General features: G+C 43.9%; 1 pseudogene; it reads left to right on the forward strand.

Annotated features, from left to right (window-relative positions):
- Nucleotides 1-12,465: 12,465 nt before the first annotated feature.
- Nucleotides 12,466-16,522, forward strand: LOC125622489 (olfactory receptor 226-like; annotated as a pseudogene).
- Nucleotides 16,523-16,909: the final 387 nt, after the last annotated feature.

A 16,909-nucleotide genomic window follows, 5' to 3' on the forward strand; every position in this document is an offset into this window, starting at 1 on the left:
TCCCTGACCCTAAGAGTGCAGAGCGGGCAGTCAACTGTATCGGTTGGAGATTACCTCCCATGTGGAACTAATGGGAACCAGGGACCGGATCTCCAAGTGCCAGTCTGGTCTGCTTTGGGGGCAGTGCAGCCATACAATTCTCCCTTGCTCCAGGCTTGTGGTGACAATCTAGCCCTTTGTAAGCTGCCCTGTCAGGCCTCCTTTGCTCAGCCCCCTTTGCTCACCATCTTACTCTGGGCCGAAGTATGACTTCAGGCCCAACTTTGAGCAAGAGGAGGTGGGATATAAGGCCCTTCACCAGGAGCCACTGTGTCTCAGGTGCACTCCTTCCCTCGCTCCCTTAGGCATTTTGGAAAATCTCACCCTTACTCCCAGAATCTGCCAGCACTCAGGGAAATTCAGCGGGGTTTCTTCACACTCCTCTTGCTTTGCCTGGAATCTCTAAATAGCACACAACCACAGTCATCACAGGTTCCTTTTCCCCACAGACCAAGAGTCTGCTGACTGCAGTTATGAAGCATTCAGCCAGGGCTTTGCTTATAGACTTGTCCTCATGGGTCACTGAGGAAGTCGACAGACTGGATACATTTATATGTGTGTGCGTGGGGAGTAAATCAACAGAGATCTTCAGAGAAAGGGCTCTGCTGGAGACAGCAAACTTCCCGGGTCTGAACTGGTTTCATTTGCAATACGTGGAAGCATCATCTCAGGCACGGCATGGATGGTGCCGAGTATGTTCCACTCCTACCTCAGTGACGTCCTAACTCAGCGCCTCGTGCATCTCTCCACAGCTATTCCAGGTAGGAGCTAAGGCTGAGATTTTCAAATGGCTCTAAAGGAGTTAGGTGTCCAATTCCCCTTGAAATGTGAAGGGATTTGCGCACCTAACTCCCCTAAAGTCCTTTAAAATCCCAGTCTTATGTCTTGCCCCCTGGTCAATTACTTACACCAACATGTTGCGCTTTCGGAGGTCAATCTATCCATGCAGCAGCCCTGTTTGGGAGCTCAGCAAGTGTCAGAATACCTCATTTACGGATGGGAAATGGAGGCACTTGGGGTTAAGAGACTTGCCTAAGATTACAGAGGAATTCAGTGTCAGATTAGGACCCAGAACTATCTGATTCCCAGTCTCCTGCTGATGCCATTCAATCCAGTCTCTCTGGTGAAAATTGTGATGGGGGTTTCTGAGAGGTGCATTATCCAGGCTGAGAATATAAAGATACATACACTGGAAGCAGGTCTCATTTCATCCAGTAGGGAGCAGGAGTCACACCCACAGACACAAACACACCTCTCAGAGGCATGCATCAGGTGATAATAACTTTTAAGGTGGGCTGCGAATGAAGCATCTGACTTTAATGGCAGCTCCTTTCTTTTTGCCAGACAACTACTTTTGGAATTATAGAATGTGGGCAACACGAAATGGCCAGGATCGAGATTGCCTCTCTGAGGTGAGTTCCTTCTTAATGTATATACAGGGCTGGGATATTCAAAGGAGCCTAAGGGAGTTAGGCACAAGGCTTCCACTGCAATTCAATAGATGTTAGACACCTAACTCCCTTAGCCTTCTGTGAAAGTCTCCACCCAGATCTTTCTGCTACCAGCAGACTATGTTTGGAAGAGGATACTGAAGAGAGGGATACAGGCGTGTCTGGTTGCGGATGATTTTACAGGAGCTGGGCACCAAAATGCCCTTACAAGTGCAGAGTTCAGCCCATAATGTGAGGCTGAGGAGTAACTGAATGCTCTCTTAGTTGGGGATTTGTTCCAAGATTGTTAAATGGACAAATGGTCCAGAAGATGGACTTGATGTCATAACAATGAGTTGCTAATTGGTAGAACTGTGCAACACTTACTCACATAACTGTTCTTTCTTTCTTTCTTTCTTTCTTTCTTTCTTTCTTTCTTTCTTTCTTTCTTTCATTTTAAGCTTTTTTGAAGTCACTTATGTGAGTCAGGACTACTCATGTGGGTAAGGTTTACCATATCTGTTGCTATAAATGTGCACAGTCCAGTGGGTAAGTCATGTCAGGACACTTGGGTTGTATTTCTGGCTCTTCCACTGACTGTCTCGATGTGTGACCACAAGCAAGCCACTTCACCGCTCCCTCTGTGCCTGGGTTTCCTTGTCTTAAATTTGGGTTAACAGTATCTGCCCATTTTGAAATGTATGAATCAAAGGACAGATCCTCACCTGCTTGTAACTTGGGGCTAACAGAACAATAGTAATTTACACCCACTAAGAATCTGGCCCCAAAGTGCTATGTAAATGCTCAGCAGAGTAAGATATTTAATGCAGTAAAAATAATCCAGTTTTCAGTGTATGTAAAATTCTCCTTAACATTAAATTTTCCAGTCAGCAACAGCTGCCATTCCTGATATTTATGGACCTCTCGTTAAGACCCTCCCTGCCAGACCCTAGTGAGTTGCCACTCAGGATGGCAACACGCTGGTTCCTGTGTTGTTTCAAAGGAGGCCCTAACGGATTTTGGTATGGTGCCTTAGGCTACTGTATTAAGTGGTGCTGCTTGGTAGATCTCAAAGCACTAAACCAGACTGAGTGACAGTTGACCCCTGGGGTGTCTGAGGTACAATGGCCCTACACCGTCTAGCAAGTCTCTGTCCGAGCCAGGAATAAAATCAGGTTTCTTAGCTCCTACTTCCCGCACACATACAGCCCTAGACATCAGATCCTGCCAACCCCCAAGTTGTCTAGGTAGTTTCAGGTTGCATGCCACTGACTAAATCGATACATTATGGATTCTAAGACCAGGAGGGACCAATGTTTTCATCTAGTCTGAACTCCTGCATGACACAGTCTGTCAGACATCCCTGAGTTTACCCTGCTTCGAACTAGAGCAGATCTTAAAACAAACAAAGAAAAAACACCATGTCTTGATTTTAAAGTTGTCAGTGATGGAAAATCCACCATGACCCTCTGTAAATTGTTCCAATGGGTAATTAACCTCATTATTAAAAATGCACACCTTATTTCAAGTCTGAATGTGTCTAGCTTCAACTTCCAGCCATGGGATCGTGCTACACCTTTCTCTGCTAGAATTAAGAGCCCATTATAAAATTTTGTACTTATAAACTGTAACTAAGGCTATGATTTAGTCACAAGTATTCTTAGTAAAAGTCATAGACAGGTCATGGGCAATAAACAAAAATTCAGGACCCGTGACCTGTCCATGACTTATACTAAAAATACCTGTGTTTAAATGAGGGAGGCACTGGTTGTGTGTGTGTGGGGGGGGGGGGGGGCTGCTGCTGGAGGGCTCTGGCCATGGATGCTCTGGTCAGCTGGGCTCTACGTAAAAGAATAAATGGACACAAATCGGACGTCAAGAATTATAACATTCAAAAACCAGTCAGAGAACACTTCAATCTCTTTGGTCACTTGATTACAGACCTAAAAGTTGCAATTCTTCAACAAAAAAACTTCAAAAACAGACTCCAATGAGAGACTGCTGAATTGGAATTAATTTGCAAACTGGATACAATTAACTTAGGCTTGAATAGAGACTGGGAGTGGATGTGTCATTACACAAAGTAAAACTATTTCCCCATTGTCATAAATATAAAGGGAAGGGTAAACACATTTAAAATCCCTCCTGGCCAGAGGAAAAATCCTCACACCTGGAAAGGGTTAAGAAGCTAGGATAACCTCACTGGCACCTGACCAAAATGACCAATGAGGAGACAAGATACTTTCAAAAGCTGGGAGGAGGGAGAAAAACAAAGGGTCTGTCTCTGTCTGTGTGATGCTTTTGCCGGGGACAGAACAGGAATGGAGTCTTAGAACTTAGTAAGTAATCTAGCTAGATATGCGTTAGATTATGATTTCTTTAAATGGCTGAGAAATTAAGTTGTGCTGAATAGAATGGATATTCCTGTCTGTGTGTCTTTTTGTAACTTAAGGTTTTGCCTAGAGGGATTCTCTATGTTTTGAATCTAATTACCCTGTAAGGTATTCACCATCCTGATTTTATAGAGGTGATTCTTTTTATTTCTATTAAAATTCCTCTTGTAAGACGTGAATGCTTTTTTCATTGTTCTTAAGATCCAAGGGTTTGGGTCTATGGTCACCTATGCAAATTGGTGAGGATTTTTACCAAACCTTCCCCAGGAAGTGGGGTGCAAGGAATGGGAGGATTTTGGGGGGAAAGACATTTCCAAACAACGCTTTCCTAATAAAAATAAACCCAGATAAAGTTTGGTGGTGGCAGTGGAAGTCCAAGGGCAAAGGGTAAAATAGTTGTACCTTGGGGAAGTTTTAACCTAAGCTGGTAAACATAAGCTTAGGAGGTTTTCATGCAGGTCCCCACATCTGTACCCTAGAGTTCAGAGTGGGGAAGGAACCTTGACACCCATGTTTATTCCCACCCCCCACTGTTCCTCAGACGTTCTTGTCAACTGCTGGAAATGGCCCACTTTGATTATCACTACAAAAGGTCCCTCCCCGCCACCCGACCCGCTCTCCTGCTGGTAATAGCTCACCTTAAGTGATCACTCTTGTTACAGTGTGTATGGTAACACCCATTTTTTCATGTTCTGTGTGTATATAAATCTCCCCACTGTATTTTCCACTGAATGCATCCAATGAAGTGAGCTGTAGCTCACAAAAGCTTATGCTTAAATAAATTTGTTAGTCGCTAAGGTGCCACAAGTACTCCTTTTCTTTTTGCGAATACAGACCAACACGGCTACTACTCTGAAACCTACAAACCTACAAGTTGTGGTTGTGTTGGCCTGCCTGAAAAAGTAAATGAAAATTAGGCCGATTGAGTTCAGTTGAGTTACTCCAGATAAAAAAGAGGCGAAATCAGGACTTTTGACTAAAACTGTGTTACTCTGGATTTAAAACTGTTTAAAGGAAAGCAGAATCAAGTCCTTTGTCCATACTCTGCTTATGCTTGTTTACACCATGGTGTGTGAAAGCAGACTCAAGCCCACTGATTGTTGTTTACATCCCTGACTGTCCCTCTTCGTATGCCTTGTTTTTGTATGTTGCACACCTTTCTGTGTCTTGCTCTGTGTTTGGGCAATGCATAATTTTGGATGCTACCATAATGTAAGACTGGGATTTTCAAAGGTGCCTATGGGAGTTAGGTGCTGAAACCCTTTGAAATTCAATGGTAGTAGGATACCTGTCTTCAATAGACTACTTTAAAAGTTCCAGCATAAATATTTATAGTAGTTTCTCATGCAGTGTCTCTCTACAGGAATGTGGAAATGTCACCATTGCCAGATGCTCTGGAGGAAAACATAAGAATAACAGTTGCTTAGGGATTTGCAAAGGAAGTTAAGGAAATTAGATGCCCAATTCCATCTGGGTGCCTAACTCCCTTAAGCTCCTTTGAAATTCCCAGCCTTTTAAAGTTGGACTCATTTCAGAGTTGAACATAGAATCATAGAATATCAGGGTTGGAAGGGACCTCAGAAGGTCATCTAGTCCAACCCCCTGCTCAAAGCAGGACCAATCCCCAACTAAATCATCCCAGCCAGGGCTTTGTCAAGCCTGACCTTATATCTAAGGGAGGAGATTCCACCACCTCCCAAGGTAACGCATTCCAGTGTTTCACCACCCTCCTAGTGAAAAAGATTTTCCTAATATCCAACCTAAACCTCCCCCACTGCAACTTGAGACCATTACTCCTTGTTCTGTCATCAGCTACCACTGAGAACAGTCTAGATCCATCCTCTTTGGAACCCCCTTTCAGGTAGTTGAAAGCAGATATCAAATCCCCCCTCATTCTTCTCTTCCACAGACTAAACAATCCCAGTTCCCTCAGCCTCTCCTCATAAGTCATGTGTTCCAGTCCCCTCATAATTTTTGTTGCCCTCTGCTGGACTCTTTCCAATTTTTCCACATCCTTCTTGTAGTGTGGGGCCCAAAACTGGACACAGTACTCTGGATGAGGCCTCACCAATGTCGAATAGAGGGGAATGATCACGTCCCTTGATCTGCTGGCAATGCCCCTACATATACATCCCAAAATGCCATTGGCCTTTTTGTCAACAAGGGCACACTGTTGACTCATATCCAGCTTCTCATCCACTGTAACCCCTAGGTCCTTTTCTGCAGAACTGCTGCCGAGCCATTCGGTCCCCTGTCTGTAGCGGTGCATGGGATTCTTGCGTCCTAAGTGCAGGACTCTGCACTTGTCCTTGTTGAACCTCATCAGATTTCTTTTGGCCCAATCCTCTAATTTGTCTAGGTCCCTCTGTATCCTATCCCTACCCTCCAGCATATCTACCTCTCCTCCCAGTTTAGTGTCATCTACAAACCTGCTGAGGGTGCAATCCACACCATGCTCCAGATCATTAATGAATATATTGAACAAAACCGGCCCCAGGACCGACCCTTGGGGCACTCCACTTGATACCGGCTGCCAACTAGACATGGAGCCATTGATCACTAAAACATGGGACCTGTTGTAATAATTAGGCTTACAAATTTACCCTAATTGTGAGCCCAACTGTAAAATGTATGTGAAAAATCATAAGATGTCACAATAATCTCTAATAACGATGGGAAAAGGTATAAATATGGGAATCAGAAAAACCGAATTAGTCCAAACAAAGTTTTCCTGTTATAACTAAAAAAACAAAACAAAAAAGAGTTGTCCATCAGATGCAACTGATGAAGTGGATTATATCCCATGAAATCTTATGTTCAAATAAATTTGTTAGTCTCTAAGGTGAAACAGGACCATGCTTTAATAATAGCAGAAAAAACAACAACAGCTCCAACCCATCTCAACTCATTTCTTCTCTTCCCTCCCCTCAGCAAGGACAGTTATCTCTATCTTTTGATACCACCTGGAGTCTGTCAAACAAGGGTTTTTTTTCAGCTTCTAAAAGCTCTCTCCAGCTCAAGGGAAAGGGAACAAGGGATTGTGTTTCAATTAAAGGTTTATTTAATACTTTACATGTCAAAGGCTTTAACTGTTTCTCCTCCTTTTCTGTACCTTTCATAAAAGGTCAAAGTAGTTTTTAATGACATGTTTGACATGTCACTGAGCAGGCTGAGGTCTCTGTGTATCAAACCTTGTTTAACATGTTTAATGTTGGACAGTGACTGAGTTATGTTAACACCTTTGGCCCATTTATTCCATTTAAATTAATACAGCAGACTCCTTAAGATCCAAAATGAGGCTCATACACCTACATCATGTTGCCATTTAGACACAACAAGAAAACAGAAAAAAATCCATCAGTAGATGACCTTGGTGTTGTGACTTCTTGGGAAGGATATCCATCTATCAATCCACCACCCCAAGGTTTTAAGGCTGAGATTTTCAAAGGAGTGGAAGGGAGGGAGGGCCCAACTCAACAATGAAATAGACTTAGGCACCTAGGGCCAGATATATAAAGGTATTTAGCTGCCTGACTCCCAAATTCATGGGAGTTAGGCACCTAGGGCTAGATTCACAAAGGGACTTAGTCACCTAACAGCCACTTTAGGTGCCTAATTCCCATATTTAGGCACCATTGGTATTCACAAAACCCCTGCTCAGATGCCACTGAACTCTGTAGATGCCTAACATCACTTGATGCATAAATGTTTGCAGTAAAATTTCCCAAGTACCTACATTTCTGCCTCTGGACATGCTCATTGCTGCATGCTAGTTGTCCAAGTGCCTGGAGGCCCAGTGTGTTACATGACCAGGGGAGAACACAGGTTTCCTCTACCCATCTTGCCCTGATGTTCTAGGTGTGCTCTGAGGATGCCTAAGTCCACACCTAGCAGCAGCCTTGCCTCATAAGTTTTAGCCCAGTGGCCAGGGTGCTCCCCGTGACAGATATTACAATCACATGCAATATCTTTGGGGGAACATATGGCATTACGTTTATGTGTCACAGCAGGGCAGAGATTGTATGGACATTGGGTTCTACCCCATGGGGGTGGGTTACTGAAGCTGCTTCAGGGAGTGGGTAAGGAGAATCACGCACATTGTAAACACCTCCAGAGAGATGCCACCAAGAGAGGTGATTGCATATGCTGGTTTGAGCTGTATTTCCAGACATGAGGAAACCAAACAAAAAGCTATTAACTTTAAAAGGCTGCATTTAAACTGACTCAGGGCCTTCTTTCTGGTCCAGCAAATGGACAGGACCCTTTGTCCTACCCAGTGCCCAACAGTTGCAGAAGGATTGGAAAGACTTTGGTCTGCTAGGGCCCAATAAAAGTGATGGATGACTCCTGGTATGTTTCATGTGGGTTTATTTTTTATTGTAGTCTCTCTGTAATGCTTTTGCCTTCAGAATAAAGGTGCTTGCTTAGAAAAAGCTGTGTGGTAACTGGCAATACACCATTCAGAGCCCTCAGAGAGAAAGCAAATCACTGGCTATGGCAGCTTGGAAGACTGGGGATATCACAGGGGAAGGCAGGGAGCTGTTCAGCCTTAAAAACTCCTGGTCAGAAGGTAGAGGGACAAGGGTCATGACCAGAGACAGTGGGCAGATGGGGCCTGACTGGGAACTTGTGGAGGGGACAATACCGTTGCAGTTCCCCTGAAACTGACATTCATCTGGGAGACCACTGGTTCAAGGTTCACCTCTTCTTGATGGAGAGAAGGGATTTGTTGGTGGCTCAGCCACCTACTAGATGAGTGTGCTAAGCACTAGGCTAAGGGATAATCTGACGTGCAGCTCCCTCAATTGCAACTGTTGAAACTGTTCCACTTTGGCTAAATAATTTGTCACTGTGCCAGCAAGCGAGCGAGAGAGAGACTGCAAACATGAGATCAACTCTGTAGCCTGGTGGTTGGAGCACTCTCCTGGGCTGTGGGAGACCAAGGATCCAGTCCTTCTGCTGTTAATTATCCACAGTGGAACAGCTTCCACAGAAGGGACTGGTGGCCCCATGTCAGAATAGCCCCTAGCCCAAAGGTTAGTGCCCTTTATTCTCCTCCTGACTTCATGTAAAAATGGCACAGGTGCCTAACTCCGGGAGATGGTTCACAGCTGAGAATCCCAAGCAGAGAGAGGTGCCTCCCTGCAGCCCGGATTTAGACATCACAATTCCTGAGTGGTGCAGGGCTTAGCACCCACCCCACTCCTTGGCATCTCCCATAGGCTAGGTTAGACGGCTCCCTGCCTAGCATACCGGCTTTTGTGGATCCCATTCTGAGTTGCTTCTCTCTCCCCCTTTGTTGTAGAGGGAAGCTGGGTACCCAACTCAGTCTTTCTGCATCCCAGTAATTTTCAAGGCATCTACATTCCTTTGTGAATCTAGCTGCAGGTGCCTATTTCCAGCTTTTGGGATCTAAATCCTTTGAAAACCTGGCCATTAGGCATTTTTGAAAATTTTGCCTTAAGTCTACAGGATACTCTCTCTCTGTGTACAGTCAGATTTTCAAGGAACGTAAATTTCAATGGGAGTTGGGCACCTAAATCCCTTAATCACCTTTGAAATTCCCAGACCTAATCATGGAGCCATCCTTTCAACCACAACATCTATTTACCCTTCCTCCTTGGTTTCTCTTTTTTTTATACTTCTCTCATTGTTGCGAGGCGGGTGACTCGCTAGCATGGCGCCTCCTGTCGGTCATCCTGGGAATTAGCTCTGCTGCCCCGGAGCACCCTCTGTAGGCCAATGTTCCACTTGCCACTAGCTCCCATGTCCCTACCGGGCCCTGGTGCCCCTCTACAGCAGGGTTCTGCCCCCTGCAGTAACCTCTCAGCTCTGGGTCTCCCCTCCCCGGGGAACCCCCAACCCCCTATCCCCACCTCACCTCAATCTGTGCCTACTGCCAGTCACCATATAGCCCCCGCTCACTGGGGACAGACTGCAGTGTACAAGCCATTCATCATAGGCAAAGGGGGGTTTGGACCTGCTGCCTTTGCCTAACCCCTGGGCTGCAGCCTCTGCAACCCCAGTACCCGGTTTGGCCTTTGACAAGACCTGCAAGCTAGGGACTTGCCAGGTGGGAGCTCCCCTGCTCCTCTCACCTTTCCTTAGCTCTGCTCGGTTGTCTGCACCCTCAGCTCCCAGGCAGCTAGGTCCTTCTCCCTCTGAAACTAGAGGGAGAGTGTGTCTAGCTCCTGGCTCATAGCCCTTTTATCAGGGCCAGATGAGGTCTGATTGGGGAGTGGCCCAGCTGTGGCTTCTTCCCCAATCAGCCTAGCTTTTAGTCTACAGCTCCAGCCCTCTTCCGGGGGTTAGCTGTAATGCTTTCCAGACCAGGGAGTGGGTGACCACCCCGCTACACTCATCTAATTGTCTGTCCACACTTCTGTTATCCAACTGGTATTCATTTGTCTGCCCACTGTCCGTCTACCTCTGTATTGCACACCTGCCCACAATCACATTATTCTTTCTTGAATTCATTTCAACTGCTACTCATCAGTTCTCTCATAAGCTGTTTTTCCCCTCATTATTCCCTAAAGTAGTACCTAGATGCTCCACGCAAGATCAACTCACAATTTTCCAGGTGCTGTATATACAGAACAAGAGTTCGTGGAGAGTATATAATCTAAATAGACAAGGCAGACAAAGGGTCAGAGGGAAAAAAAACCTGCTGACGGTAACACAGCAGATCAGTGAGAGAACCTAGGATAGAACATCAGTCTTCCAATACGTGACCTCATCCACTAGATCACACTAGCCATCAGAGGCTGATTTCTCTGGACTGATTAACATTATGGCTAGGAGGGTGAGATGATATTTGTTTATCTCGTGTGATTGCTTCCATTGGGAGAGTGATGACAATTTACAGACCAAGTCTCACAGGACAGAGAAGGGATGATAATGTGCCAGTTACACCTGCATCAGAATGAGGCAAAGAACACAGCCAGTTCTTTACATTTTCTCTGCACTTTAAACACACCAAGGTATGCAAAGCCATTGGGAAGAAGAGTCATATCTGTAAGGGCAAGTCAATTTTTATTCTAATTGTTATCTTTATAAGCCAGGTGGTGTTTTCCCATAGAATACTGAGTAGTGTTTTACAGAATAAGTAGTGGAGCTGATGAAAAGTATTTAATCAAAATGTGTCTTCTTTCTCGACACTTCTCTATTTATGGGAACTCTTTATGGGAAAGTTGCCAACTTTGATAGCCTTCTTACAAAACTTTCCAAAAGATATCACATTCCAGGAGGTGTAAGGGAAGCATTTTAGAAAAGTATAAATAGATTACATGTATACACGGAGAATGCCTAGTTACTAGGATGCTGAGTGCATTAAAATAGAGATTAGACAGTGCGAGGAATAATGGGGAGAGAGATAGAGATTTTGATGATGATGACTGTACAGTCTGTAGATCTATATCTATCTATCTTATAGAGGTCTTTCTTAAATTTCTTATTTTGTATAAATTAGTTAAGAGATGCAATTAAAAGATCAGTTAAAATACAGTTAGCTCAGATTCTTCAAATGAAATCAAATGAATTTTGATAGTTTATTTGAGAAGTTTCATAGCGATCACAGCAAGACAATCCACTCTTTTCAGTACATGTCACATAACGGCGGTCCAGCCCAAGCCCAAACATCTACACAGCTATTTTTAGTGCCATAGCATGATCCAGTGTCTGCAGTTCCAAACTCTGAAACTCGCTGCTGCAGGTTTGGTGGGGGGGAGGAGGTTTGGGTTTTTTTTTTTTTTTGCTATGTAAACATACCTACTGAATCCAACTAGCAACTTGATTGACTGAATAATGACTGAGTAGAAGGTTGGTACAGGTATCCAATGCAAGGTAATATTTTGGCTCCTTGCATTCCTTTACTCCCTCATTCCCTGGATGCAAATCTGTCTTGTATATTAATTTTAGTAACTCCTAGAGTACAGCTTGTTCTGGTCTCCATTGTAGTAGGCTCTGTACAAACACATAGGCAATTATCATTGTTGTTTTTAATCAAACATTTATGCTACAATAGTTTCTAGAGACTATCCCTTTTTTCAGTTCAAATCTTTAAGTAATGACCTGTGTACTGATTTCATCATTATTACATACTGAAGTCATGTATTCTTCACCAGTGTCAACATAAGCACAGAGGACACCCAGTATTATTAGTAGAGTTGCTTTTCAAATATGCATAAGGGCCAGATTCTCAAAGGTATTTAGGGACCTAAAGATGCAGGTAGGCACCGAGTGGGGTTTTAAAAACCACGTAAGCAGGTTAGGTGCCAAACTCACTTTGGTAATTTAGGAACGCAAATGCTATTGAATGTCAATGAAATTTTAAATAGTAGTCACTGAACCACTTTTGAAAATATCACTGATTAGCATTAACATTATCTGTAGTGTGAAAAGGATTGCCAATAAAATTAAAAAAAGACTGAGAGAGAGAGAGAGATAAGTACGGAATTAGATCGGCAGATAGATTGATCGGTTGATAGATGTGTGTGTAAGGGGATAGATTGATCGATCAATAGATAACATACCGATAATCACTAGTAGTATATATGTTGTTGTTCTGATTATACGTTTATTTATTACCGAGCTGGCTGTCAGACATGGAGATGAGAAATCAAACCCGTGCCACAGAATTCATTCTCCTAAGGTTCCCCGTAGCCCCTCATCTGCAGCTCCTCTTCTTCATGAGCTTTCTCATTGCCTACGCCTTAGTAGTGCTGGAAAATGGCATCATCATTGTGATGATCCGGGTGAACTGACAACTCCACTGCCCTATGTACTTCTTTTTGAGTAACCTGTCCTTCCTGGAAATCTGGTATGTCACAGTCACCATGCCCAAGACTATGGTCAGCTTCATGTCGGAGAGCAAGGGCATTTCCTTCATAGGCTATATGATGCAGCTCTATTTCTTCCTTGGCTTGGGGAACACTGAGTTCATCCTCCTGGCCGTCATGGCCTATGACTGATATGTTGCCATCTGCAACCCACTTCGTTACCCTGCCATTGTGAGCCAGGCTCTATGTATCCGCATGGCAGCTGGGTCCTGGCTGTGTGGCTTCTTCATCTGTGCATGGAAGGTGTTTCTTATATCTCAGCTGACATACTGTGGTCCCAATGTCATCAACCATTTCTTCTGTGACGTGTCCCTCTCTTGAACTTAGCCTGCATAGACATGACCTGGGCAGCACTGGCAGATTTTGTCGCTGCCCTGTTTATCTTGCTGATTCTCCTTTCTGTAATAATCCTTTCCTATGCTTGTATCATCTCCACTATTCTCCACATCCCCTCCACATGGGGCTGCCAGAAAGCATTCTCCACTTGTGCATCGCACCTCATTGTGGTCGTTATCTTCTATGCTGCCAGCATTTTCATCTACGTCCAGCCCCAGGCCCTTCCATCCTACAACACCAACAACATTGTTTCTGCTCTCTATGCCATTGTTGTCCCACTCTTCAACCCCATCACCTACTGTCTGAGGAACAAGGAGGTCAAAGAGGCCCTGAAGAAGACTTTGATCAGCAAAGGAGTTCCTCTGCAGAAACATCCGCACACTTAGTTAGAAATGGAGGGCGTGGGAAAGGAAGAAAATGGAAAAAACAAAATTGAACTTGACACAGGAATCGCTGAGTGAAAATCTCTGGCCAGTGTTATGCCACAGGTCAAACTAGATGACCATGATGGTCCCTTCTGGCCTTAAAATCTCAGAATATATTAAAGCCTATTCGTATGAGCAGAACTTCAACTTGAGCATGGAGTGGCACAATCAAGTCTTTGTGCTCTCTTGGGACAAAACAACCAGAACCCATGTGCTATTCCTGTGTTGCTAGCCTACAATTACGATATAGATTGTTCCAACACCCTCTCCCCTTCCCAGCATCTCACAGTCTCTTAACCTCAGCTTCATTCTGCACCTGCCCCTTATATTTTCCTCCCAGACATTTTCCCTGCTCCATCCACCTCTTCCTTCTCCCTTCCCTTGTCTTTCCATTTCACTAATACCCTCCTAATTCAACCCACCCAACGGAGAAAGAAATGGTGGCACTCACATGGCGTTTGCCACCATCCCATTGATTTTTTTGCTTGTGTGTTCTTCAGATTCCAAGGGATTGGCTGCTATTCTGTGTTTGTGCAGAGCTGAGCACAATGGGGCCTTGATCTTGGCTGATCCCTGGATGCTACCATAATAAACACGATTAATGATAAGTAACAAAACAAAGCTTTTCTATTTTGGTCTAAATTTTCCAGTTTTTCAGCAAAAAACTCTGAAACTGGAAAATGTGTTTTGTTTGTTTTTTTAATATAAAAAACCTAGTTTTTCAGTTAAAAATAAGGTTTTTCCAAAAACAAATGGAAATTTTACCAGCTAAGTGATTTTACTGCAAATAATTGTAGAAAACTGAACATTTTCCAGTTTTTGGTTCTTTTTTCTTCAGCAAAGTCCACAAAATTTCACTATTTAAAAAAAATTCCAGTGAAAAATAACTGGCATTTCTCAACCACCTATAACAAGCAACATCATGCGGCCTGTATCATCAATCAGAGCTACCAAAGATGTCTCGTGCTTCAATATAAAATTTTCGCATTGTCTGCAGAGCACAAATTACCCATGGGAATTATTTTGTGAAACATGAATACGTACAAGCAAATGGCAAGCTGAAATCATATATAAATGTATTACGTAAATAATTCTTTGAAAAAATGGTTAATCTTTGTCATGGGTGCACAGGTTTGGTGCTCTGAAACAGCTGCCAATCAGTCTCAGTCAGGACCCTTTTCAGTGTGACAACCCCACAGGGTGCACTTTCACTAGGGTAAGCCTCCTTGGCTTCAGTGCCTCCTGGGACAGACCTTGGAGTGTTCAGCACCCCTGTTTCTTGCCATGGGCTCCTGCCAGTCAGTCCACCTGGGTAAGACACCTGGGGAAGACTTACATACCCCGAAAAAGGGCCATGCACCCCCAACTTCCAGTCAGCAATGAACCCCAGCCAGTACTGTAAAACAGAAGGTTTATTAGTTATCTGGAAAACAGTGTAGGGAAGTTCTTTGTTAGCACAAAAGCCACAAAGTTACAGTAAAGCCCATCTTGGGTAGACCCAGTGCCCTCTGGCTCCCCCCTAGAGCTCCCAAAACCAGGAGATGGATCCACTTCCAACAGCCCACCCTCAGTCATGTCCTTTGTTCCCAGGCAAAACTTGTCACCTGGCCTCCACCTCTCTCTCTCTCTTTGTTCTCCAACTCATTGTACCTGGCTGGCTTCTTGCAGAGGTTACCCCTTCCTCCCCGGCCATCAGTTGCTAAGTTACAGAATATGCGGCCATTGTCTGGGGTCCTGGCAGCTAGCCACACTCAGACCCAATCCTCGAGAGGTCTCTGCAAAGATCAAACACTGTTATCCCACTGCCTGGTTAATCGTGCAACACATGCATGAGGCATGCACACAATATTCATACAAATCATTAAGAAGATCCCCCCTCCCCTCCCCGCACTTCATCACAATCTCTAATTAATATTGGGACTTATTTTTCTGTTTATTTAAAAGTACCATCTGGACACATGAGAGACTTTATAATCAGTCTAGATGTGAGGTTTCATGGAGGTATTCTGGTTTTCAGGATAAGGCACTGCACTAAGAGTAGGAAAGTTAATGAAAATTGAGTTCCTATTCCTCTTGGGGATGCAAGGTTGCTATAGCCATGTCAGTCCCAGGATATTAGAAAGAAAAGGTGTGTGAGGTAATAGCTTTTAATGAACGAACTCCTTGTCTCTATCACCAACAGAAGTTGGTCAAATAAAATATATTACCCCCACCTTATTTCTCTTGGGCTCTTTTTAGAAAATTCCAGTCACTGTATTAAGTGGAATATTTTGTCTGGACCTCTAAGCAGAGGCAGGTGGATTTCAGAACCAGTTTACTTCAGTTGGGACCAGATAGGAAACAATATTTCATCTATGCAACCTGAGGGAATGATGGAGATCATCCAGCCTCAGGTTTTCCTCCCTGGATCACATCAGGAGGGGATTTATGAAGGTGTTCAGTGGTGGCCTAACACTCTTTCAATGGTAAAGCCTTCATTGTCCTTGATGGGAGCCAAGTTGGGCACATTTGAAATGCCATCTTTAGGCATGTGTCAAGGTTCCTTCCCCACTCTGAACTCTAGAGTACAGATGTGGGGACCTGCATGAAAAGCCCGCTCAGCTTATTTTTACCAGCTTAGCTTAAAACTTCCCCAAAGTACAAACTATTTTCCCTTTTTCCCTTGGACTTTATTGCTGCCACCACCAAGCGTCTAACAAATATATAACAGGGAAAGAGCCCACTTGGAAACGTCGTTCCCCCCAAAATCCTCCCCAAACCCTACACCCCCTTTCCTGGGGAAGGCTTGATAAAAATCCTCACCAATTTGCATAGGTGAACACAGACCCAAACCCTTGGATCTTAAGAACAATGAAAAGCATTCAGTTTCTGAAAAGAAGGATTTTAATAGAAGTAAAAAGTAAAAAAGAATCACCTCTGTAAAATCAGGATGGTAAATACCTTACAGGGTAATCAGATTCAAAACATAGAGAATCCCTCTAGGCAAAACCTTAAGTTACAAAAAGACACAAAACCAGGAATATACATTCCATTCAGCACAACTTATTTTATCAGCCATTTAAACAAAACAGAACCTAATGCATATCTAACTAGATTGCTTATTAAGTTCTAAGACTCCATTCCTTTTCTGTTCCCAGCAAAAGCATCACACAGAGAGAACCTTTGTTTCTCCCCCCCGCCTCCCGCTTTGAAAGTATCTTGTCTCCTCATTGGTCATTTTGGTCAGGTGCCAGCGAGGTTATCCTAGCTTCTTAACCCTTTACAGGTGAAAGGGTTTTTCCTCTGGCCAGGAGGGATTTAAAGGTGTTTACCCTTCTGTGGGCTTTGATGTGAGTGAGTCACGCACTGCAGCATTGTGGCAGTTATGGGAACAGAGCAACTCAATGATACCCAGTCAAATTTACTCACCAGGATAGGACATAACCAGTAGTGCAAAGGGAAATGTAGAG

The sequence above is a fragment of the Caretta caretta genome, chromosome 13 (assembly GCF_965140235.1).
Source record: "Caretta caretta isolate rCarCar2 chromosome 13, rCarCar1.hap1, whole genome shotgun sequence".
Taxonomy (NCBI): Eukaryota; Metazoa; Chordata; order Testudines; family Cheloniidae; genus Caretta; species Caretta caretta.